Here is a 24,837-nt window from a genome sequence, read left to right on the forward strand (position 1 = left end):
TGCTAACTTTAGCTTAGCTTAGCTTATCCCTCGGAGCTCAGTCCTCAGCTCAACTTAGGTAATTACATCAGACACAGCAGTGCTAACTTTAGCTTAGCTTAGCTTAGCTTTCTCAGCTCAGTCCTCGGCTCTCCTGAGGTAATTACCACAGACTCAGCAGTGCTAACTTTAGCTTAGCTCTCTCATCTCCGTCCTCGGCTCTCCTGAGGTAATTACCAATGAATGACAGTGCTAACTTTAGCTTAGCTTAGCTTAGCTTTCTCAGCTCAGTCCTTGGCTCTCCTGAGGTAATTACCACAGACACGGCAGTGCTAGCTTTAGCTTAGCTTATCTCTCTCAGTTCAGTCCTCGGCTCTCCTGAGGTAATTACCACAGACACAGCAGTGCTAAATTTAGCTTAGCTTAGCTCTCTCAGCTCAGTCCTTGGCTTTCCTGAAGTAATTACCACAGACTCGGCAGTGCTAACTTTAGCTTAGGTCTCTCAGCTCTTTCCTTGGCTCTCCTGAGGTAATTACCACAGACACGGCAGTGCTAACTTTAGCTTAGCTTAGCTTAGCTCTCTTAGCTCAGTCCTCAGCTCTCCTGAGGTAATTACCACAGACACGGCAGTGCTTAATTTAGCTTAGCTTAGCTCTCTCAGCTCAGTCGTCATCTCTCCTGAGGTAATTACCACAGACTCTGCAGTGCTAACTTTAGCTTAGCTCTCTCAGCTCCGTCTTCGGCTCCCCTGAGGAAATTACCACAGAAACGGCAGTGCTAAATTTAGCTTAGGTCTCTCAGCTCTTTCCTTGGCTCTCCTGAGGTAATTACCACAGACACGGCAGTGCTAACTTTAGCTTAGCTTAGCTTAGCTCTCTTAGCTCAGTCCTCAGCTCTCCTGAGGTAATTACCACAGACACGGCAGTGCTTAATTTAGCTTAGCTTAGCTCTCTCAGCTCAGTCGTCATCTCTCCTGAGGTAATTACCACAGACTCTGCAGTGCTAACTTTAGCTTAGCTCTCTCAGCTCCGTCTTCGGCTCCCCTGAGGTAATTACCACAGAAACGGCAGTGCTAAATTTAGCTTAGCATTGCTTAGCTCCCTCAGCTCTGTCCTTGGCTCCCCTGAGGTAAATACCACAGACACGGCAGTGCTAACTTTAGGTTAGCTTAGCTTAGCTCTCTCAGCTCAGTCCTTGGCTTTCCTGAGGTAATTACCACAGACTCAGTAGTGCTAACTTTAGCTTAGCTCTCTCAGCTCCATCCTTGGCTCCCCTGAGGTAATTACCACAGACTCTGCAATGCTAACTTTAGCTTAGCTCTCTCAGCTCAGTCCTCGGATCTCCTGAGGTAATTAGCACAGACTTGGCAGTGCCAACGTTAGCTTAGCTCTCTCAGCTCCGTCGTCAGCTCTCCTGAGGTAATTACCACAGACATGGCAGTGCTAACTTTAGCTTAGCTCTCTCAGCTCCATCCTCGGCTCTCCTGAGGTAATTACCACAGACACTTCAGTGCCAACTTTAGCTTAGCTTAGCTTTGCACTCTCAGCTCAGTCCTCGGCTCGGGCAATGGTGGCTCAACTGGTTAAGGCTCTTGGTTGTTGATCAGAGGATCGGGGTTCAAGGCCCAGCACATCCTTGAGCAAGGCCCTCAACCCTCCCTGCTCCAGGGGCACTGTATCATAGCTGCCCCTGCACTCTGACCCCAACATTCTTAGTTGAATGTACACCACACATTATCAGAGACTTTTGGCCTTATCGAGAGGAAATAAGTGCACAAGATGGTATCTTGTACAGAGGTCAGAAAGTCATTAATCCCAAATCACTGCACCCAGAGATGCTTAGGTGCATTCAGTAAAGCCACAAATGAGTGGATGAATGTTATCATCAAGCTCGTGAGATGTTGTATTGGCTTAGTATTCAAACGGAAATCAAAGAGTTTGTGAGTGACTGTTTGACCTGATTTGCATACAACCAACTAATTTGCACACAACCAACAGGACAAACCATGATGTCTCATTACATCCCCACCAGGCCTTGGAAAATTGTCAGCAAGGACTTGATCAGTCATCGGCATCATCATCAATATTTTAATTGTGGAGCATTTCTCAGGTTTTTAGAAGATTGAACTGCTTTCTGAGCTATCTGCAGAGACAGTCATCAGGCCCTGCAAGGCTCAGTTTGCTCCACATGGCCATCCAGAAAGAATTATCACAGATAATGTATTAATAATTGCTTTTGTGAATACAGTCTCTGAAATTCGCTCTCGTGTGTCTGCCTTTTATTTTGATGTCTTTGTGAGACCCAAACACACCTCTCACACACACTTATATTTTGTGTATTTGTCCTGCAGTGTTTTGTTTTGTCTTTTGTCTCACACTGTTTGCACTAGGTTGTACACGATTCAGTTTAAGTGACATGAACAACTTACTTTAAATCCTTAGCTCTGTGTTGTTTCATGTAGCACCATGGTCATGGACAAAGGTTTAATTTCACTGTGCACTGCATCAGATATATATTGTTGAAATGACAATGAAAGATTCTTGACTTGACTTAATTTCTGATGATAATTCCTGATCCTGTAGGTGGCACTGTGCACAGCTGACTGTGTTGCTGACTGTACACAGCTCATCATTCTACATGTTAACATTTATGTATGTGAAACCATTTGAAATAAGTGACTTTAAGTGAATTTAATTATGTAATAATTATGTTGATGTCTGTTTGTATGTGTTATTTACCTGACTGAATAGAAAATCCTTAAAATTGAAGTTTGATAGTGAAATCTCAGCATACTAAACAATAATATATTCTAAACATAATTGTTGGTTTTTCCTTTCCTTCATTTATTAATATCTGAGGTTTCCCTTTGGTATCAATAATCTACTAAACTTTACCTCAGTCCAAATTCTAGTATAGTGATCATCCTATTTGCCCTCCATGCAAATGTTCTCATGTTGTCTATTATTGTTTTGTCTCCTTTTACAATTTTTCCTACACATCACACATTTACATTAATTAATTTGAACAATTTAAAATTAAGACCTTTTATAAAACAGATTTAACAGATTTTGTAAACATTATACACATTATAACACATTATTGTTTGTTAAGTAATGACTGCTATTAAATTATTTATTTACTATACCTTTTGATATGATGAATTAACCCTTAGCAGTCATGCTACAAGCAACATGTTTTAATATAGTTTATCAGTGTCATTTTTTTAAAACATTAAGATTTTAACACAAATGACACTGATAAACTATATTAAAACATGTTTTTATACACTTCTTGAATAACATATTTGGCAAAAAAATGAATTAAATTAAACTTCAGCCATTAAAACATTAAATACTTGAACGTCAGTAAACAAAATATTCTAAAAATTTGTGTCTGTGACAAACCAAGTGAACAAGTGAATAAAGTTACAAACATTTATCAGAACACAACAAACTAAATGAATGACAAAGAGAGAACATGTGAGTGAATTAACACTCAGAATGAATAACTGACTCTAATTTGTCTTTAACAATAAATTCTTAAATAAAACACTGTAACTTAGACACATTGTCAATAAAATAGAACAGAAAGGTAAAAATTATATACACATTAATATGTGATGTGTTTTAATGGAGTAATATATTTAATAAGTGTAGTAGAACATTGTGAACGTCTTTGAACACCTTTTATGGACTGTTTTATCGGCTTCGTCCCAATCCGCACTGAGCCCCTCCCCTTCCCTCATACACCCCTCCCCACTCCTTCACTATGGGATGCGTGCGCGATGACATCACCAGGTTCTCCCGCCATTGCGCGTGCAGGCTGTATTTTTACCTCAGACTTTAGCATTGTTAGCATATTCCACAGATCATAATCTCTGCTGTTATTGTAGCGAATTTATTCTGAGGTAATTTGGAGAAATAAAGTGGTAAAGTGTGTAATTTGACCCACAATATTAAAAATAATCAGAAAATAGTCATTATTGCTGCAGTTGAACAGGTAAAAAGTATATAGAAGTTGAATGTATGAATGTAGGTTTATTTTCTACTAAATCATCTCTCATGTTTTAACCTGTGTACCTGGAGAGTGGGATAAAAAACAAAATGCGTGATTGTCACGCTCAATGTTTGATACTTGATAGCACTGTAAAAATGCTACTGTATTTAAGCTAGTTAAAATAATTGACTAAATCGTGTTAATATATTTCTCCTTATAATGCAGTGCAGTGAACAGAGACAAGAGTCTGTCTGAATGTTTACTACTTTATTCAGGTACATTTCTCATTTATCTAATTTAAAATAACAAAAGTAAGTAGTGTTTATCAAGTTTACCAAATATCCATTATAAAAACAGATCAGTCATTAAATCATCATACTGCTGGGGTTTATTTTCACAATACAGCTGTGATTTATTTTATTAAACGCACAGCATTCAGTCCTTTGTCAGGTTACATAAAATGACCTACATATTGAATACATTAACGTATTATTAACATATGGTCTCAGAGCTCTAATAAGATGCTCATAGGATGTACAGTATGTTCCACAGTTCATACTCACAGAAAGTACAGGAAATCCTCCAGAGATGTCGTGGTTCGACAATAATGACTGGCAAGAAAAACACTACATCAGAACAGAAAAATAAATAGACATTAAAAAGTACACATTTTGTCATGGACCAGATCTATTAGATGTAAATATATGATTGATAATAATTTGTTTCATTAGAATGTTTAACTTCTGGTAATGCATAAAAAAATCTAATCCAGTTGAGTATCTAGTCAAAATAAACAAAATGCATTATTTATTGCCAGACACCTGTAAAGAGAGGCTTGTTGATGAGGATTTTAATAAAAATAATATACGGAATTCCTCTGTGAATTTGCAGATTTCATCTTAAACCTAGTTTCTTTAGACAAAGCAATAATTCTTGGAGACTTTAATATTCATTTTGATATGAATATCAAAGAAGAAGGTTCTTTGATATCATAGAAGGTTTCTTCCTTTATCATTTAAGGGAGTTTTTCCTCAGACTTGCTCATTGTGGATAAATACAAATACATTTAAATACAGTGGTGTGAAAAAGTGTTTGCCCCCTTCCTGATTTTTTATTTTTTTGCACGAATGTCACACTTTAATGTTTCAGATCATCAAATAAATTTAAATATTATTCAAAGATAACACAAGTATACACAACATGCAGATTTTTAAAAGAAGGTTTTTATTATTAAGGGAAAACAAAATCCAAACCTAAATAGACCCGTGTGAAAAAGGCCACACTTAGCAGCAAGAACTGCGATCATGCGTTTGCGATAACTTGCACTGAGTCTGTTACAGAGCTGTGGAGGAATTTTGGTCCACTCATTATTACAGAATTGTTGTAATTCTGCCACATTGGATGGTTGTTGAGCATGAACCGGATTCAGGTCAGAACATAAGGATTTGCGATGTTAAACGTACATTTACATCTACTACTGCAGAGTGATTTACCAACAGTTTCCCAGAATTATCATCCATGTTTGGATCACCATCTGACCCCACAGAACTTGATCAGGTGACTGACATTTTATTTACATTTTATTCAGTGTCTTAATTTATTTGGAATTGAGGATGTAATTTCTTAAATAAATGTGTGATGTATTGATATTATTTCACAGGTTAACTGTTATAACATAAAGCCTCTTCTTCTTAGAACTCCAGATCATACCTACAACAATTTACTTACAGTTCAATTCTGTGATGGAAAGTTTTATGAGGAGATATTGTTTGTGAAGATCTGACCTTCTGTGTACATGTCTAGAAGTTGTTTGTGACTAGAAATCGTTATTACCAGAGATAGTTTGAGCAAAATATTAGAGGCTCGGAATGAGCCGGAGACAAGATGGTGAGACTCGAGGCTAAGTATCAGCTTAGGCAGACCGTGGTAAAGTTATCCTGATCAGGAGATGATCAGGCTTTGTAATGTTGACAATCATTGACAATGTATTTCTTTCTTATGTTTAGTGTTTGATCATGATAATAAATACTCAATGTAATAACGATCTGGGATTTTTATCTTTGAGATTTTGTTGGAGAGTGTTGGGTCCTTTTGTGCAGCAGTACAAATAAATCGTGAACCTTTTTACTCTTGCTTGTGCCTACCAGTGTGCGATTTCTTCAATAATATCAATATCAATTCCAAATGGTAATATTGCCTACAGGGTTCAGTCCATAATGTGTATTAAATAGTATAACTAATGTACTTCTGTAGGGAGATAGGAGACGTGTGGGATTTAGAAGCATATAGAAAATCTTCAGTACAGCTTGGAGTAGTCTTCTCAACTACAAGCTCTATCTCAGTTCATGGACTAAAATCAAAGAAGCAAAAGTAATCAGAAGTAAATAAAGTAGCATTTCTTACTTATAAGTGAGTTTTACTGTATATACCTGCATCAATAACATACAGATATAATCACTTGTCAGTGATTCACTCAGTATTCACTCAGCTCTCCTTCAGTAAGTTTACTATACAGGAAGTGTGAGTTTACAGTAGAAAACATCTTTTGTTTAAAAATAAAGACATTTTAAATAGTGAAATACTTCCCATTTCCTAACAGTGATCTGTTTTGATATTTACTTTTAACAGTTTTTTCTAGTTAACCAGCATTAATGTATCCATTGATTTAAGCACTTCCGTACGTTGCTCTGGAAAAGGGCATCTGTCAAATGCAGTAAATGTAAATGTCCATCACTACCTGTCTAATTTCATTCTGATGCATATTGCATATTTTCTGTTAATCCAATAAACCTCATTTCACTACTGAAATATTACTTTAGTGTCCTTCAGTTATTTAACAGATCAAAATAAAACTGCTGATCCAAACACCCAAATAATTATAAATAAAACTCATGGAAATTGTCAGGGGTTCCTAAACTTTCGCATATGACTGTAAACATATTATAGTTCCTACAGACATTTGTTTTTTGGGTGCTGTTAGCATGCAAATACAGGTTTTTATTACCCTGAAGTCATAGACAGGTAATGGGTAGTGCAGGTGCAGAGGTAGTACAGGTGTGCATTAGAAGTGCAGGTGTGTGAGTAGTGCAGGTGTTTTGGGTAGTGCATGTGCATAGAGGGTACAGGTATGCTGGGGAGTATTGGGGTGCTGGAAGTGCAGTTTTATCATTCTCTTTAATTGTTTGGATTCCTGTAGTTGTGTCTTAACAGAATTAACCCCACAGCAAAAATGTAAGACCTCCACCACATTCCCTCTTTCTCAAGTAATTGTTTTTTTTTTTTGCCAGGGTTTATAAAATAACATAACATAAATAAAATAAAATAAAACAATGTTATTCAACTAATTGCTCAAATGTGTTATTATTTTTTATTATTTATTACTTCTCATTTCAATGTTCTGTATAATATGTTTGATAACATCTTATTGTTGTGTCAAAATTTTCAGTTATTGTAATTCTCATGATATAATTATGTATATTAGTAAAGATGATTGTGTGTGACCTGAATATGACCTTATGCTTTGACAACCTGTCTTCTGACCTGTGTGATAACCATGAGAACTGACAGAAACTGCAGGTGTAAGTAACAGACATCACAATCGAAGCCAGAGATTTTTACTATAGAAATAACAGTTTCAACATCTGATTTTGTCAGACATCTGAGCTAAGGTGAGATGCATGAACTCTTTTATTTATTTTATCTGAAATGAAACATTTTCTTTGAAGAAAATTAACTTAGATAAGATTTGTTTAATACAATCTTAATTTTACTTCTCACCAATAATACTATATATTAATTTTAATAAGACATTGTTCCTGTAATGCTCTGTCTATACTGCACATACTGTATACCGTCATGCCAATAAAGCTGGTTGAATTAATCATACTGCTTCCTGAAACACTTAAACTAGCACTTATTTCCCCGTTTGGGAAAAAAAACAACTTAAGTCTGTAAACTTGTGAACCAGTGTTATGTGTGTATTCACTGATAGAGACTTTAAAGCATTTTTTATGTCGCTCTGGATAAGGGCGTCTATCAAATGCTGTAAATGTCAATTAAATTAATTTGAACTAAGAGAGCGTGTGTGTGTGTGTGTGTGTGTGTGTGTGTGTGTGTGTGTGTGTGTGTGTGTGTGAGTGAGAGAGAGAGAGAGAGAGAGAGAGAGAGAGAGAGATATTCTCTTCCATTTTGTGTTTTAAACTCCACATTTTTCTCCTTCGATATCAGTTCACAGTGAAAATGAAAGTCAGCTCGTTTTTGTGACGACAGAAATAACGGAACCTTTTCATTATCTTTTTTCATGAAAGATCACAGTGAGTACATGCTTATAAAGTTGTAATATGTGAATGTTAAGATTATTTAGTAAAAGAAGAACATTTGTGTCTTACACACTTTATTGTTCTCTTTATCGGGTATTACGGTGTGACGCAGCATCTTATCCTTAGTGCAGTGAACAGACCTGTGTGTCATGTGGTGTTTCTTATACATGTGTAAAGTTTACAGGAGTTTGTTAGAGAGGGAAAAATATTCATATTCATTATAATATTTCCTGACATATTTATAATATCTCCTCTTCTTTCTCTCCAACAAACACAAACAGCAGCAATAAGCATAACGGCGCATCCTGTTTGTAACACACACACACACACACACACACACACACACACACACGCACGCACGCACGCACGCACTCACTCACTCACGCACTCACTCACACACACATTTTAAAATGAAATGTCAGAGAGAATATAAAACCATCGTAGTGTAAAATATAACGAATGCAGACATCCCAACCTGCAAAAGTCAGGGAGGTATTGAGGAACCCCCCCCCCCCATAAACAAACAAACAAACAAACAAATAATTAAAAGAAAGTAGCACAAGTTAGTTAATACAAATACAGCGGTTTATGGTTTGTTCATGTTAGTTCACACTGTATTAGTAAATGTTCAAATTAACATTAACAAAGATAAATGTTTGTTAAATAAAAGTGCAGTTCATTATTAGTTCATGTTAACTAACGTAGTAAACTAATGTTAAATACGAACCTTATTGTAAAGTGTTACCCAATTATTTGTTAATTATATTAAAATATGTAGATGACTTACTATTTATATAAGCTGCTTATACTATATGTAAAGTGCTTTTATTCCATTACGACCTTAGTTTGATGTTTTCATGTAGCCTTGGCAACTAGCCATCCTGAAAAATATGAAGATGAAATGAGTGTGTGTGAGTGAATGATAGTGTGTTTGCCCTGCGATGGGTTGGCACTCCGTCCAGGGTGTATCCTGCCTCGATGCCTGATGACGCCTGAGATAGGCACAGGCTCCGCGTGACTCGAGAAGTTCGGATAAGCGGTAGAAAATGAGTGAGTGAGACTTGTTGAAATCACGTCCACACGTGTTTTATAATAATTTACCCCACCATGGGCAATACTGAAGTCACTGTTACAAACCGCACAGCGTGCATCATTATGTTTAACGCTTATAAGACAGGGGGACACTTTCGTGTAGTCTGGCGTAAAATGTGTCTTATACTGTGGTATTTTGGTTCTCTCCCTCTGCCATGGGCCATGATGGCGCTCCTGTTTCTAGATACACTGATTAATTCGGGAGAAGAGAAAAAAGCCCGCCCACACTAACAATTGATTGGTTGACTTACCGAAACAGGCCAATCAGGATGCTCTCTGTCCTACACGCGCTTAATGACGCACACTAGCACACACACGCAAGGCCTCTTGCCCCCCCCCCTCCCCCTCTCTGTTGCGCATGCGCGCTCTTGTTCGCTCGCTCTAGACTCCGGGTGATTGTAACTAATTTGCAGGCATCAGGGAGCCGCTATCAATATGCGGCAGACTCCCGGAACATCCGGGATACCTGGGATGTCTGCTAATGTATTTTGAGAGATTCTGTCCTGAATCATTAATCTTACAAGTCAGAGCTACGACAGATGCCTACACCTGTAGATAATATTCAGGATGTATTCAGGATGATATCGTCTATTTCTGTTTACCATTTTTAAACCGAAAAGCTTTATGTAGAACATCATCCTCAACATAGAGCTGAAACAGACGACCATGTGTTTCTGTTGCATTAGACATACACGTGTTGTGCAGTTTTTTAATAGATTCATTCTTTTCTTTAGTGCCGTGTTAAAGTACAGGACATTTATATTGAAATGTCACATGCAACATTAACCTCTTGTGGACATGCAGATATATTACCGTTACACATTTTTAATGCTGTCAGTAATAAAAACTCATTGTTTGTTTAACACTCTGTAGAGGTTTTGTGCTATTCTTTATACAGTCTGCATTTCTATTATTTTCTTACAAGCTTTGTTACGATTTAATATCACAAAGTCAGTTTCAGTTATCAGTTACTGATTCACAACAGTTTATTTATTATAATAAAAGATTCCAGGCTATGTTCAATTTATTTAAACTCCCATATAATTTAAGCTCATATTCCACTAACCAGATTTATTATAGATAATATATCTATATAATTTACAGAATCTTAAAAGCATTACTTTATGTAAGGTTAAATATTAATTCATGCAACAGAAACATAATTTCACATTCTTCTGTTCTTTGCTTACCAGGATCAAGTTATGTTTATAAGATAAAAACCTCTGACTGTTTGTTATAATGTCACGGGAGTGTGAGAAACTCCAATCCTCTGAAATGAGTCAACAAGAGAAGCAACACAAGAGGTAAGGATGCAAATGTTTTTATAGTTTATTAAATATTTCTCTAACTAATACAAACCCCTTTTCCAGAAAAGTTGGAAAAATTGCTAAAATGTAATAAAAGCTAAAATGTGTAATTTGTTCATTCACTTGGGCTTTTAACAGGCAAAAGGACAAAGACAAACTTAAATATATTTGTTAAATATAAATAAATTTAGAAATCGATGCCTGTAGCACACTTAATGAAGTAGTGACAGAGGAACAATAAGACTGACAGGTTTATATTAACACTGTTCTGAAATGTAATTTTTGACATTTTTTTTTATTTGACCCTAATTTCATAACCAGGATATTGTTGTAAACAGCATTTCACTGCATGTCACACTGTGTATGATTGTTTATGTGACAAATAAAAACTGTCAAAAATGATAAAAAAAAAAAAAATTTCATGTCTTTGGACTGGGGGAGGAAATCAGAGTACCCGGAGGAAACCCTCGAGGCACGGGGAGAACATGCAAATTACACACACAAGGCGGAGGCGGGAATTGAAACCACAACCCTGGGGTGTGAGGCAAACGTGCTAACCATTAAGCCACCGTGCCCCCCACAAAGCTCCTGTATTATAGCAAATTATCTGGATAAAATTAAATAAATTTAATTAAGCACTTAATCATCAACACATTTATTTGGTCTGTAAGTTTTCTAACATTCAGTGTATAATCTCCTAGTTCAGTGGTTTTGCTCCAGATGTTTAGTGTAATGGCTGAACCCCAACCTGTCAGTGATGCGTGGAGAAAAACAGACCCAAATGCAGGACAGCTAAAAGAAAACTGGGTTTATTAACTTAAAAAACACGAAGCAGGACAAAGACAAAATGAGACATGACGACAACAAAAGACAGAGTATTCCGCACTGCTTAAGGCAACTACAGTAAATACTAAATCATGAACAGGTATGCAGAAGCAGGCAGGAAAAGACAAGTGCGGGGCAGACACATGACACAAAACACAAACAAATGCACATGGCCAAAGTCCGGGCTGAGTCCTGACACAACCCCCCAAAACACACCACACACTCACACTCACACACACACACACACACACACACACACACACACACACACACACACACACACACACACACACACACACACACACACACACACACACACACACACACACACACGAGACATCTGTCACTTAAGATAAACAAGAAGTAGGAATTTTTTTATCTAACTTTACTTCATATCCATTTGTGGAGTTCTGTGTTCAATTTTAACCAAGAAAAACAATAACAAACATATTTATATTTATAAGAAAATGTAATTCATTCAACAGTACTTTGAGGAAATACATTCATATGATATAGTTATAGCAGGTAATGAAATGAAGATTAGTTTAAGATGTCTAGAACTACACATATAGAACTCAGGTATGTTTCAAAGACAAAACTATTCCAGATTAAACAGTGTAAGTAACGCTATAAGAGCAGAGCTGTGCTCACACTCAGAAGCATCGACTTTCTACGGCCTGCTGTACTTCCTGTATATCTTGAGTGACAGATGTCTCTTCCAATCAGCAGTAAGAATTCTATTCACCAACTATACCTAACTTTTTTGGTTTGTCTGAATTGTCTGTGCTTTTGCATTTGTTATTTTGTTTTCAGGTTTATTTTGGTTTTCACTTCTCAGCCACTGTAGTATATGTGATGAAAATGTTAATCGTTATATCTTGTAGATAAAACTACCAAAAGTGTTTCTCTTTACTCTTTAGTGGAACAAAGGAAAGGCCAGATTCCCCTGTGCCCAGCTGTGTGTCTATGAAGAGTGATCAATCACTGACACGTCCACTCAACTTTACAGGTGGAACATCCTCTATGGAAAGGTATTTATCTCTCCTCCTAGCCTAACATTAGTGATGTTTAGTAAAAAATGCTAAAGATCTGGAAAGAGGTGAAGCAGACCCCTTGTGGCAGTAATATAAATAGTCTGTGGATGTGACTATTTTATTTATCATTGAATTCCATGCATTTTAAATTATGATGAACTACTACTAATAAATACAGAATACTAATACATTTAAACAGAATGTAAATGCAGACACTGTGTCTAGATGTTTTCATTTTCTAGAGGCTTTGGGCTAGTTTCAGGTCTTATTCAGCTTGCCAAATCAGTACTGAACACATCACAATTTTGCTCAGTAAATATATTTTTAAAGGTGTTGTTGACAAGAAATTTTCACCAAAAGGGCATAAAGTATGCAAAAATGCATTTCTGATTTCAGTGCATTTCTTTGGAGTTATTGCTTTAATCACACATAAATGAAATAAATGTGAAATAAAGGCAGATCGATGGGCTGCAATTTATAAAATGGAATTAAATGTGGACTTGACATGACACTTTAGGTTTTTATCGATGATGCAGCTATTTTCAGTGGAATACTAAGGGTAGTTTTGAAATGCCTTAACGACATGGGTTCTTTTCTGGTTTATGCTCTTGTTTGGATTGAAAGAAGGAGACATGTATGTCTTCAGTTAAGGAGGCCATTAGCTGCTTATAAGCACATATTAATCAACACATCTATTGAGTCTTTATCCTTTTTAACATTTAGTGTATAGTCTGCTGGTTCAGTGGTTAAGACCACTGATGAGATGACTGAAAAGTTAAATTTCTTTTTACTTTTTAACTTAACCCTGATCTTTAATCTAGGGGTGCAGCGTAATGGCTGACCCTCCATTCTTACCCAAACTTTTTACAATCTAGATTACATACAGACATTTTACTGTATAGGATAAAAAACAGGTTGTGCAGTGTATGTGCATGAAAATGTGAATCATTACAATTCATTTGGAATTAATTTGAGGAATTCATATGATATGCTGATAGCAGGTAATGACATAAAGTTTAGTTTATGATGTCTAAAACTACACATATAGAACACAGGTATGTTTCAAAGACAAAACTATTCCAGATTAAACAGTAACGCTATAAGAGCAGAGCTGTGCTCACACTCAGAAGCATCGACTTTCTACGGCCTGCTGTACTTTCTGTATATCTTGAGTGACAGATGTCTCTTCCAATCAGCAGTAAGAATTCTATTCACCAACTATACCATACTTTTATACTTTTACTATAACTATACCAACTTTTTTGGTTTGTCTGAATTGTCTGTGCTTTTGCATTTGTTATTTTCTTTTCTAGTTGATTTTGTTTTTCACTTCTCAGCCACTGTAGTATATGTGCATGAAAATGTTAATCATTATATCATGTAGATAAAACTACCAAAAATGTTTCTCTTTACTCTTTAGTGGAACAAAGGGAAGGCCAGATTCCCCTGTGCCCAGTGGTGTGTCTATGAAGAGTGATCAATCACTGCCAGTCCCACTCAACTTTACAGGTGGAACAACCTCTATGGAAAGGTATTTCTCTCTCCTCACAGCCTCAGATATAACTTTACTAATGGTTCTCAGAATTCAGGTTTTTTTTTTTAGCTTCAATATAAAGTGTTGTTTAGTTGTTAAATTTCAAAGTTAGTAGTGAGCTAGCAACATATAGCAGTGATGATTAAATGTGAAGGTTATACCAGGTAATGTTCACATGTATACTATCAGGAAATCGAAATAGTTAGGAAAGGCATGTTAATAAAACACAAATGACTGAAAGGACAGATTAGTAGATGAGTAATGTTTATTAATAAAGGGGGGGGGCATGGTGGTTTAGTGGTTAGCACGTTCGCCTCACACCTCCAGGGTTGGTGTTCGATTCCCGCCTCCGCCTTGCGTGTGCGGAGTATGCATGGTCTCCCCGTGCCTCGGGGGTTTCCTCCGGGTACTCCGGTTTCCTCCTCCGGTCCAAAGACATGCATGGTAGGTTCATTGGCATCTCTGGAAAATTGTCTGTAGTGTGTGTGTGTGTGTGTGTGTGTGTGTGTGTGTGTGTGTGTGTGTGTGTGTGTGTGTGTGTGTGTGTGTGTGTGTGTGTGTGTGTGCACCCTGCGATGGGTTGGCACTCCATCCAGGGTGTATCCTGCCTTGATGCCCGATGACGCCTGAGATAGGCACAGGCTCCCCGTGACCCGAGAAGTTCAGATAAGTGGTAGAGAATGAGTGAGAGAGAGAGTGAGTGAGTAGTAATAAAGGCTAACACAAAGGTCTGGAAAGAGGTGAAGCAGAGACCCCTGGTGGCAGTAATATAAATAGTCTGTGGATGTGACATGATCTATTTATCATTAAATTCCATGCATTTTAAATTATGATGAATTACTACTAATAAATACAGAATACTAATACATTTAAACAGAATGTAAATGCAGACACTGTGTCTAGATGTTTTCATTTTCTAGAGGCTTTGGGCTAGTTTCAGGTCTTATACAGCTTGCCAAATCAGTACTGAACACATCACAATTTTGCTCAGTAAATATATTTTTAAAGGTGTTGTTGACAAGAAATTTTCACCAGAAGGGCATAAAGTATACAAAAATGCATTTCTGATTTCAGTGCATTTCTTTGGAGTTATTGCTTTAATCACACATAAATGAAATAAATGTGAAATAAAGGCAGATCGATGGGCTGCAATTTATAAAATGGAATTAAATGTGGACTTGACATGACACTTTAGGTTTTTATCGATGATGCAGCCATTTTCAGTGGAATACTAAGTGTAGTTTTGAAATGCCTTAATGACATGGGTTCCTTTGGCACATGTATGCTGGTTTATTCTCTTGTTTGGATTGAAAGAAGGAGACATATACTGTGTGTCTTCAAAAAAACACATCGCAATTTTGCTCAGTAAATATATTTTTAAAGGTGTTTTAAAGAAATTTTCTCCAGAAGTCAGTAACAACCCAAAAACAAAACAAAATAGTTGAGTTTATAAATTAAGTTATGCATAATAAAATGTAATGACACAGGGAAAAAGTATTGAACACACTTACTGATTTTTTTTAAAAACTTTGTTCAAAGTCCTTTGTTGCTTCAAGATGCCTCCTGTATGAAGAAACTAGTCACATGCATTGCTCAGGTGTGATTTTGGCACATTCTACTTTAAATCTTGAAGTTTCCATTGGTCCCTTCTATGAACTCTGATCTTTATTTCTTACCATAGCTTTTTTATTGGATTCAGGACAGCTGATTGGCTGGGCCATTCTAGCAGCTTTATTTTCTGTCTCTGAAACCAGTTGAGAGTTTCCTTGGCTGTGTGTTTGGGATCATTGTCTTGCTGAAATCTCCACCCTCGTTTCTTTATCATCCTGGTAGATGGGTCTCTGTATATTTTTCCATTCATCTTTTTTTTCAATTATATGAAGATTGTCGGTGCCGCATGCTGAAAAACACCCCCACATCATGATGTTCCCACCTATAAGCCTCACTGTTGGTGTGGTGTTTTTGGGGTGATGTGCAGTGCCATGTGACCTCCAAACATGGTGTATTATGACATCCAAAGAGTTCAATTTTGGTCTTATTTGACCAGACTATATTCTCTTAGTATTTCACAGGCATGTCTAAATGTTATGCAGCAAAATTTAAACGAACTTCAACATGCTTTTTCTTCAGCAATGAAGTCTTGTGTGGTGAGAGTGCATACAGGCCACTGCGGTTGCTTATTGTTTTCTTTGAAACAATTGTACCTGCTAATCTCAGGTCTTTCTGAAGCTCTCCACAAGTCATTGGCTCTTGAACAACTCTACTGATATTTCTTTTAACTCCTCTGTCAGAAATCTTGAGAGGAGCACCTGGTCATGGCCGGTTTATAGTGAAATGATGTTCTTTCCATTTCCAGATTATAGCCCCAATATAATGTTTACTGGAACATTCAGAAGTTTAGAAATTCTTCTGTAACCAATTTTACAACTATAAGGTTGTGAAGCTCTTTGCTTTTATCCATCATGAGATGTTTCTTTTATGACCCCTGGGTAATGGGACACATTTTTATAGGCCATCAGTTGGTACTGAACCAGTTGATATTAATTTCCACTGACAAGGGGCAGGATTGCTTTCTAATTACTGTTAGATTTCGGCTGGTGTCTTAGCTTTTCATGACTTTTTGCACCTCCCTTTCTTCATGTGTTTAATGCTTTATTATTCCGTTTTATTACGCATAACTTATTTGTTTTGTTTTCTTTGTATTTATGGATTACTTGGGTTGTTACTGACTTCTGGTGAAAATTTCATGTCAACAGAAACATATTTACTGAGAAAAATGGTGACAGAGTTTGTATTCTTTTCCTGTGTTGGTGTAAAGTTAGAATCATACAAACATTTTGCTGTGAATTTATAGATTATAAATTCAGAACATGTTTCTATATAATGATTGGAATGCAGGGCATAATGTATACAAAAATGCATTTCTGATTTCAGTGCATTTTGTTGGAGTTAATGTTTTAATCACACATAAATGAAATAAATGTAAAATAAAGGCAGATCAAATGGAATTAAACGTGGACTTGACATGACACTTTAGGCTTTTATCGATGATACAGCCATTTTCAGTGGAATACTAAGGGTAGTTTTGAAATGCCTTAATGACATGGGTTCCTTTGGCACATGTCTGCTGGTTTGTCTCAATTGTCTGTGTTTTTGCATTTGTTATTTTGTTTTCAGGTTTATTTTGTTTTTCACTTCTCAGTCACCGTAGTATATGTGCATGAAAATGTGAATCATTACATCATGTAGATAAAACTACCAAAAATGTTTCTCTCTACTCTTTAGTGGAACAAAGGAAAGGCCAGATTCCCCTGTGCCCAGCTGTGTGTCTATGAAGAGTGATCAATCACTGCCAATCCCACTCAACTTTACAGGTGGAACATCCTCTATGGAAAGGTATTTCTCTCTCCTCACAGCCTCAGATATAACTTTACGAATGGCTCCCAGAATTCAGGTTCTTTTTAGCTTCAATATAAAGTGTTGTTTAGTTGTTAAATTTCAAAGCTAGTAACATATAGCGGTGATTTATTAAATGTAAAGGTTATACCAGGTAATGTTCACATTTATGCTAGCAGGAAATCTAACTAGTTAGGAAAGGCATGTTAATAAAACACAAATGACTTGAAAGGACTGATCAAAAATTCTGCATGAGAAAAACATCAAGAGTCAAGATTAGTAATGTTTAGTTATAAAGGCTAACACAAAGGTCTGGAAAGCAGAGACCCCTGGTGGCAGTAATCTGTTTCTATATCTAAATAGATATACTATATCTAACTATATCTATTTATCATTAAATTCCATGCATTTTATATTAAGATGAGCTACTAATAATAAATACAGAATACTGATACATTTAAACAGAATGTAAATGCAGACACTGTGTCCAGATGTTTTCATTTTCTAGAGGCTTTGGGCTAGTTTCTGTAACATCATGGATGCCTTTCAGGCAAACCCGCGGCCACCAGCACGCCTATTCATTGGCTTTCGGTCACGTACCTACAATTAGCATGACACCTAGTGTCTTGTAACACTTGCCTACGCCACTATTTAAGACCCAGAGTTTTGGTGCTTGGAGTGCGGTCATAGTGTTTGCCAGAGTTCGGGGCGATAATACGTATTGTCAAAAAGCTTTTTAACTAAGAACTTTTTAACTAGCTTTTATTGTCATTACAACATAAAACAAAGACAGAGCTAAGGACTTAGTTCTAGACTTTAGTCCTAACTAAATAAAGTGCAACTGTGCAACCTGGTGCAAACAGTGCAGGACAAGACAAACAAGACAGTGCAGGACAAGACAGAAAGACAGTGCAGGACAAAAGACAGTGCAAACAAAAAATACAAGACAATATAATGTACAAAAGACAATACACAATAGACAATAAACAGAAACAGTGCCGACCAATGTAAATACTGTATGTCCAATCAATATTGTGTGTGCAGAAATATTAGAATGAATGCAGTTTTATAGGTCCAGTTACATAGATACTGTATACATACATACAGATATTGTAAAGGATTGTGCAAAACAGCAATCGAATGAAATGTGAGAGAGCATGTGCAAAGAGCAAAAACAGTGTACAAAACAGCATGTAAACAGTTTGATATTATGGTGCTATAGACATGGCTGTAGACATGGATGTATATTGGAAGTGTGTGTATTTGGTGTAGGTCATGCAATAAGCAATAGACTTGGGTTAATAAAATCAAACTCAAAAAAAGAAAGAAACAAAAAACCCACAATATTTTGCGCTTTGAATTTCAGCAGCATGAATACAGGACAATTCTTCACACCATGGGACTGCTTAGCTGTGGTTTACACTCTTTTTATTAGAAAGCCTGTACACATTTATTCAAGCATTTATCTAATCAACCAATTGTGTCCCAGCCATGCAATGCATAAAATCATGCAGATACAGGTCCATAGCTCTGGGGAATGTTCACATTAACCATCAGAATATGGGCTTTATCTCTAGAATTTATTTAGAATGGTGTGAAAAATAAAAACCTGTGAGTGGAGGATATGTAAACTAAAACATCTAGTTGATGACAGAGATCGGAAGAGATTGACCAGACTGGACTGAGCTGGCAGGCAGTCCATAGTAACTCAAAGCCGGCGAGTCAGTAAATCATTTGTAGAAAGATGTCCTTCATACAGTCTAGGGGATTTTTCTGCCTGTAGTAGGTGACATGTTGCATGTCGTTCCACATTCATTGTGGATCATTGCTATTGAAGTGATCTTTTATTAATCCTGGTTGTGACTCTGTCACCCAAACTTCATCATGGTCTTTGAGCAGTGAGTTAGCACAACACGGACATGTCATATATCAAAACAATCAGCACGATGAGGGGAACTTGCCACATGCAGCAAGCACCATTCACATTTTCTTCAGGAAATGTACATTCTATTTTTATTGTCCTAGAGGGTACAACATCATCCACACACTGACTGAGGTTGAGGTACAGATGCTGCATATTCCTCTAGATCCTTCTAAAATCAGTACGCTCAAAGCGATTTTGAAGAACTTTGATGTTCTTGGTGATCAAATTCTCATGTTTCTGCAACATGTTGTATGAGGTATGGCCGGGGTGAGGGCAACTGTAATGATGGCCCCAAGGCAGAAGATCTAGAATCAGTCAGCAGACTTTATTACAGAAAGAAAAACAAACAAACAGACAAATCCGAAAAAATATCCAAATATCAGCATAAGAAGAACAGGCAAAAAGGTCAGCAGCGTACCAACAAATATCTGGTAAACAAATCCACAAAACGCAAGAAAATCAAAGTCGAGAAAATATAAACTAGATCATAAACATGAAAACTAGACAATAATCAAAAGTCTTGGTTTGTGACACATGCAAACGATACTTCGCAAAGAAGATGGTGTGCATGCAGCTTAAATGTCCATACAAACCAGGAAGTGATCTGACCAGGAAGTGGTTCAGTATTCAGGTGAGGGCTTCCTCTGGTGGTAGTGAGAGGGCAAAGCAGTTTGTGATATTACAGCAGCTACATCTTTGTTGGTGCTGTACTTGTTAGTGTAAACATGGCCCAGTGTGCTCCCACTTCATGGACAGTTGCAGGTAAATCGTTAATAGTATGTTCCTGAAAATTGCTTAATTATAATCCCCAGCAGTGATGAAAAACTGTGGAGTTGCTTTTGTTAGTGCAACTGATGGTGCTGAAAGTCTGCACCATCAGACGTGGAACATGCACATCTGCAATAATGATGATGGTAAACATTCTCAACATGTAGTGCAGTTGAATCTTGAATAAATATTATACAAACCCCATTTCCAGAAAAGATTGAACGCTTGATAAAAATGCACTAAAAACTAATAACTGTCATTTGTTAATTTATTTGGACTCTTATTAAACAGACAAAATGATAAAGAAAAGATCTTCTGTGTTTTTACTGACAAACGTAATTCGATTTGTTTCTTTTCTCCTTCCCTTTTAATGTAATGCAGTTGAAGTTACTGATTGTTGCAGGTTTGCAAGTGGAAATTTTTGCAAGACTTGATCTGCTTGACAGTCTGTGGTAGCTATTGTCTGATTTCCTCTACATGATACAATATTTTCAATAAGAGACAGATCTGGACTGCAGGAGTACACTGACTTTCCAAAGTACTCCTAAGATCATGTGGCTATGTCCATCACAGTAAAATGAGGTTTTCTCATACAATACCACCTGAGGACTTGATGGTCACATGCACTCAGCAGAGGTTTCTACCCTTGGTTTTTACACACAGAGATTTCCCTGACTCCCTGATTTTTTTCAGAAGATTATGAACTGTAGATGGTGAAGGTTTTTTGCAATTTTGTGAAGAGAAACTGTGTTTCTGTACTGAATGACAATATTCTAACAATGTTTGGCACAAAGTGGTGAGCCATGACCCAACCTTGCTTGAAAATGATAAGCCTCTGTTAAATGCTCCTTTTATATCTAGTCTGATTCCCTCACCTGTTACCATTTAACCTGCTAATTGTGGAGTCTTCAGTATAGTTTAAGCATAAACCTCAGTTTTATTTTGCCTTTACTTTTTGATTGTGTTGCTGGCATCAATATCTAAAGGTTGTTTATATTTCTTCTTCCTTTACTTTCGACTATCTCTTGCCACCTAACTCTATCTCGCACCAATTAAATTCATGTCCTTATTTACCACATCCATATATCTCCTCTTTGGCCTTTCTCTTGTCCTCTTACCTGCAGCTACATCTCCAACATACTACTACCAATACAGTATAACCATCTCCCTCCACTGTACATGTCCAAACCATCTCAATCTATCCTCTCTGACCTTGTCCCCAAAACAGCCAACCTGAGCTGTCCCTCTGATGTGCTCGTTCCAAATCCTGTCCATCCTCGTCACTCCTAAAGAGATCCTCAACATCCTCATCTCTGCTACCTCCATCTCCGCCTCATGTCTCATACAGCAGAGCTGCTATCACTACTGTCTTCTACACCTTTCCTTTCATTCTTACTGACAATCTTCTGTCACACACAACACTCCTGACACTTTTCTCCACCCAGTCCAACCCACCTGTAAGCACCTCTTTTCCACATTCTCCGTCACACTAGACGGTTGACCTCAAATACTTAAACTCCTGCACCTTCTTGACCTCAGCCCCCTGTAATCTCACTGTTCTACTTTCATCCCAATCGTTCATACACGTGTTCTGTCTCACTACCACTGACTTTTATTCCTTTAATTTTAGAGCAGACCTCCACCTTTTCAGGTGTTCCTCCACCTGCTCCCTATTGTCACTACAGATCACAATGTCATGTACAAACAAGATTATGTCATGTCCATAGAGATTCCTGTCTGACTTAATCTGTCAACCTGTCCATTACCATAGCAAACAAGATGGGACTCAAATCCGATCCTTGATGTAGACCCACCTCAACCTCCATTTCCTCCAACTCAACCTGCGACCACCTCTGCAGACGCGGGACCTGAACAACGAGGCGCAGCCGAAGCTGAAAAATACAGCCAGGCGGGATCGGAGAGTACGCAGTGGGAATCCTCACAATCCTCCCTCGAGAACCGACCGGGCATGCACCTCTCCCAAACAAACAACACAAAGAGAGTGCATGTCGTCCCCTGTGATAAAGCGGGGGCACGGATGCACGCATCCCTTAAAATGCTTAGTTTGCAACTTATTATTGTTTTCTCGCCTAGCTTTACCTAAAATATATATTTTTCTCACCCTGCACTAGACAGACAGGACAAACAATTGACACACATACACAGAGCACTTCCTGAAGACAAAGAAGCTGGTGTAGTGTGACGTGGATGCCCATATATGGACTTGCTGGTGTGCAATCACTCCGTCACGTGTCCTTCCCGAGCCATAAAATGGCATGTGTGCACACAGAGCTTCAGACACAACTTCCTCACAGAAGCTTTCCCATAGCGTCAGCACTGACGCAGCGTCGAGTTCCCTCGGAAGGGAACAACAGTTACAATCAATGACTCACAAACACAATGACAATGGCATGAACATATATAAGTCCGCAAGGATCAAGTGCAACGGCAGGAAAAATGAGAAAGGTACCACCGCCCACATAAACATGACAAAGCATACGATATGGAAACACCTGCCAGTACCTTTCTATCTCTATCTTTAATCACCCTTATCTGTTGTACATCCTTCCTATCTCTAGGTCTCTGTCTCGCTAATCTGTACAAGTCCTTCTTGTGACCTGGCATACAACTCATCCTATGCTTGACATTTGCCATGTACCTCTTCACTCTGTGCTGCGATTCCTTGTAATCCTGTATATGTTCTTTGTTCCTTTCTACATCCCACTTCTTTTTAGCTAGCCTCTTCCTCCAAATGCTGTCCTGTACCTCCTTGTTCCACAACCACTTTGCAGTTACTAATCTCTCTCAGATTGCCTTTATATAGAATGTAGTCTACTTGCGTACTCCTACCTCCACTCTCATAAATCTATGTTCCTCTCTCTTCTGAAAATAACTGTTAACTACAGGTTCCTTTCCTTAATGCCAAACCTGCCCATCACCTACTCATCATCTCTGTTCCCCTTACCTACATGTGCATGGAAGTCTGCTTATATCACTACTCTCTCCCATCTGGGAATACTCTCCATCACATCATCTAACTCACTCCAGAATCTCTCCTTCTATTCTAACTCACAGATTTACACTCTGTTCTCAGACCTTTACTCCTGCCTTTCCTCTTGTCCCTCCTCTCCTTCCTCAACCAACAGTAGTCCAATTTCCGCCAACCTGTAGGTCAACAGTGTCGGTGGTGGTGGTTGTTAACCCATGCCTCAATAGATCCTGGTCCGGGATTCTCATCTTTAGTTTTGTTCACATTAAGTCCCACAAAGCCAAGGTTCAGGCCATAATTTCTTGCCCCCAAAACTAAATGTGACTTTAGAAGATTTTTAGGCATAGCTGGAGTTTATTGTTCTTTCGGATGTAGTTTTGCCCCTTGGTAACCTTTTGAATTCCTAAAGGTATTGTTAGCCAGCTCCCCACTGCTTGCCAAAAAGCATTTTACATAAGTGGTACATAGAAGTCAGTGGAACAGGGGAAGGAGCTGTCATCTTTCAGGAGGATAGTCAAAAATGATCTTATTAGTTTGTGATCTTATTAATTATTATTAGTTATTAGAAAAATAAAAAAGCTTGTGAATCACCAATATAATAACAAAAAAGTCTTTAATAAATAAAGGCATGTGTGTTACTTTTAGCTGTTGCTAGCTAAATTACATTTTGAACTTTACCTGGGTAGTACTTCATGATCTATCATCTTTTTTGGAAATGTTTTGCTGGAATGAATGTTGTAACCTTCTTGTCTTAGGTTAACGTAACTAATACCTAATTTAAGTATTAAGAAATTTAAGCTGGGCTAGTATCAGAAGCTCTAGATACGACCATGGAGCCTGAGATAGTGAATGGTCATCAGAGAACAGACAACACAAAACAGATAAATTTGAACATTGTATTATACAAAACCTCAAATAAAGAAAAGAGTCCATGGAAGTTCTTGATGCATGTGGTGTGTGTGTGTGTTTCTTAGAGTATGTTCTCTTCACTACCCGGGTAGGCAAGGCAAGGCAAGTTTATTTGTATAGCACATTTCATACACAGAGGTCATTCAAAGTGCTTTACATAGAAATTAGAAAACAGTTTATAAAAGAGAATAAAATATATATGAAAAGTAAGAAACACGATAAAATCATAACAAAAACAAATAACAATTAAAGAAAATAAATGTGATTTTAATAAAAACAGTTAATTAATTAATAATTAAAAATAATTAAAATATGTTAAAAAGAATAAAACAGGATTAAAAGTGATTTGGATAAAAAGTGCAGTCAGTGTGAAGCAGCACAGTCAGTGTGAAGCAGCACAGTCAGGGTGAAGCAGCACAGTCAGGGTGAAGCAGCACAGTCAGGGTGAAGCAGCACAGTCAGTGTGAAGCAGCACAGCACTCATTCAGTAAATGCAGAGTTAAACAGATGTGTTTTTAATCTTGATTTAAAAGTGTCTACTGTTGAAGCACATCTGATCTCTTCTGGAAGCTGATCCCACCTCTAGGTGGCGTAATAACTAAATGCTGACGCACCTTGTTTTGAGTGAACCCTTGGTATCTCTAACTGACCTGATCCTAATGATCTGAGTCATCTGCTTGGTTTATATTCAATTAGCATATCTGTAATGTATTTCGGTCCTAAGCCATGAAGTGATTTATAAACCAGTAACGATACTTTAAAATC

General features: G+C 37.5%; 1 protein-coding gene and 1 long non-coding RNA gene across 2 annotated transcripts in view; both read left to right on the top strand.

The window, feature by feature from the left end:
* Positions 1-24,837, top strand: part of LOC113657299 — a 1,727,325-nt gene that overhangs the window by 1,507,684 nt on the left and 194,804 nt on the right. The window lies entirely within an intron of this gene.
* Positions 10,659-21,976, top strand: LOC113658583. Its single transcript, XR_007144663.1, has 3 exons — positions 10,659-10,690; positions 17,372-17,482; positions 21,946-21,976. It is a non-coding gene; the product is annotated as an uncharacterized LOC113658583 (long non-coding RNA).

Source organism: Tachysurus fulvidraco, chromosome 13 (genome assembly GCF_022655615.1).
Source record: "Tachysurus fulvidraco isolate hzauxx_2018 chromosome 13, HZAU_PFXX_2.0, whole genome shotgun sequence".
Classification (NCBI taxonomy): domain Eukaryota; kingdom Metazoa; phylum Chordata; class Actinopteri; order Siluriformes; family Bagridae; genus Tachysurus; species Tachysurus fulvidraco.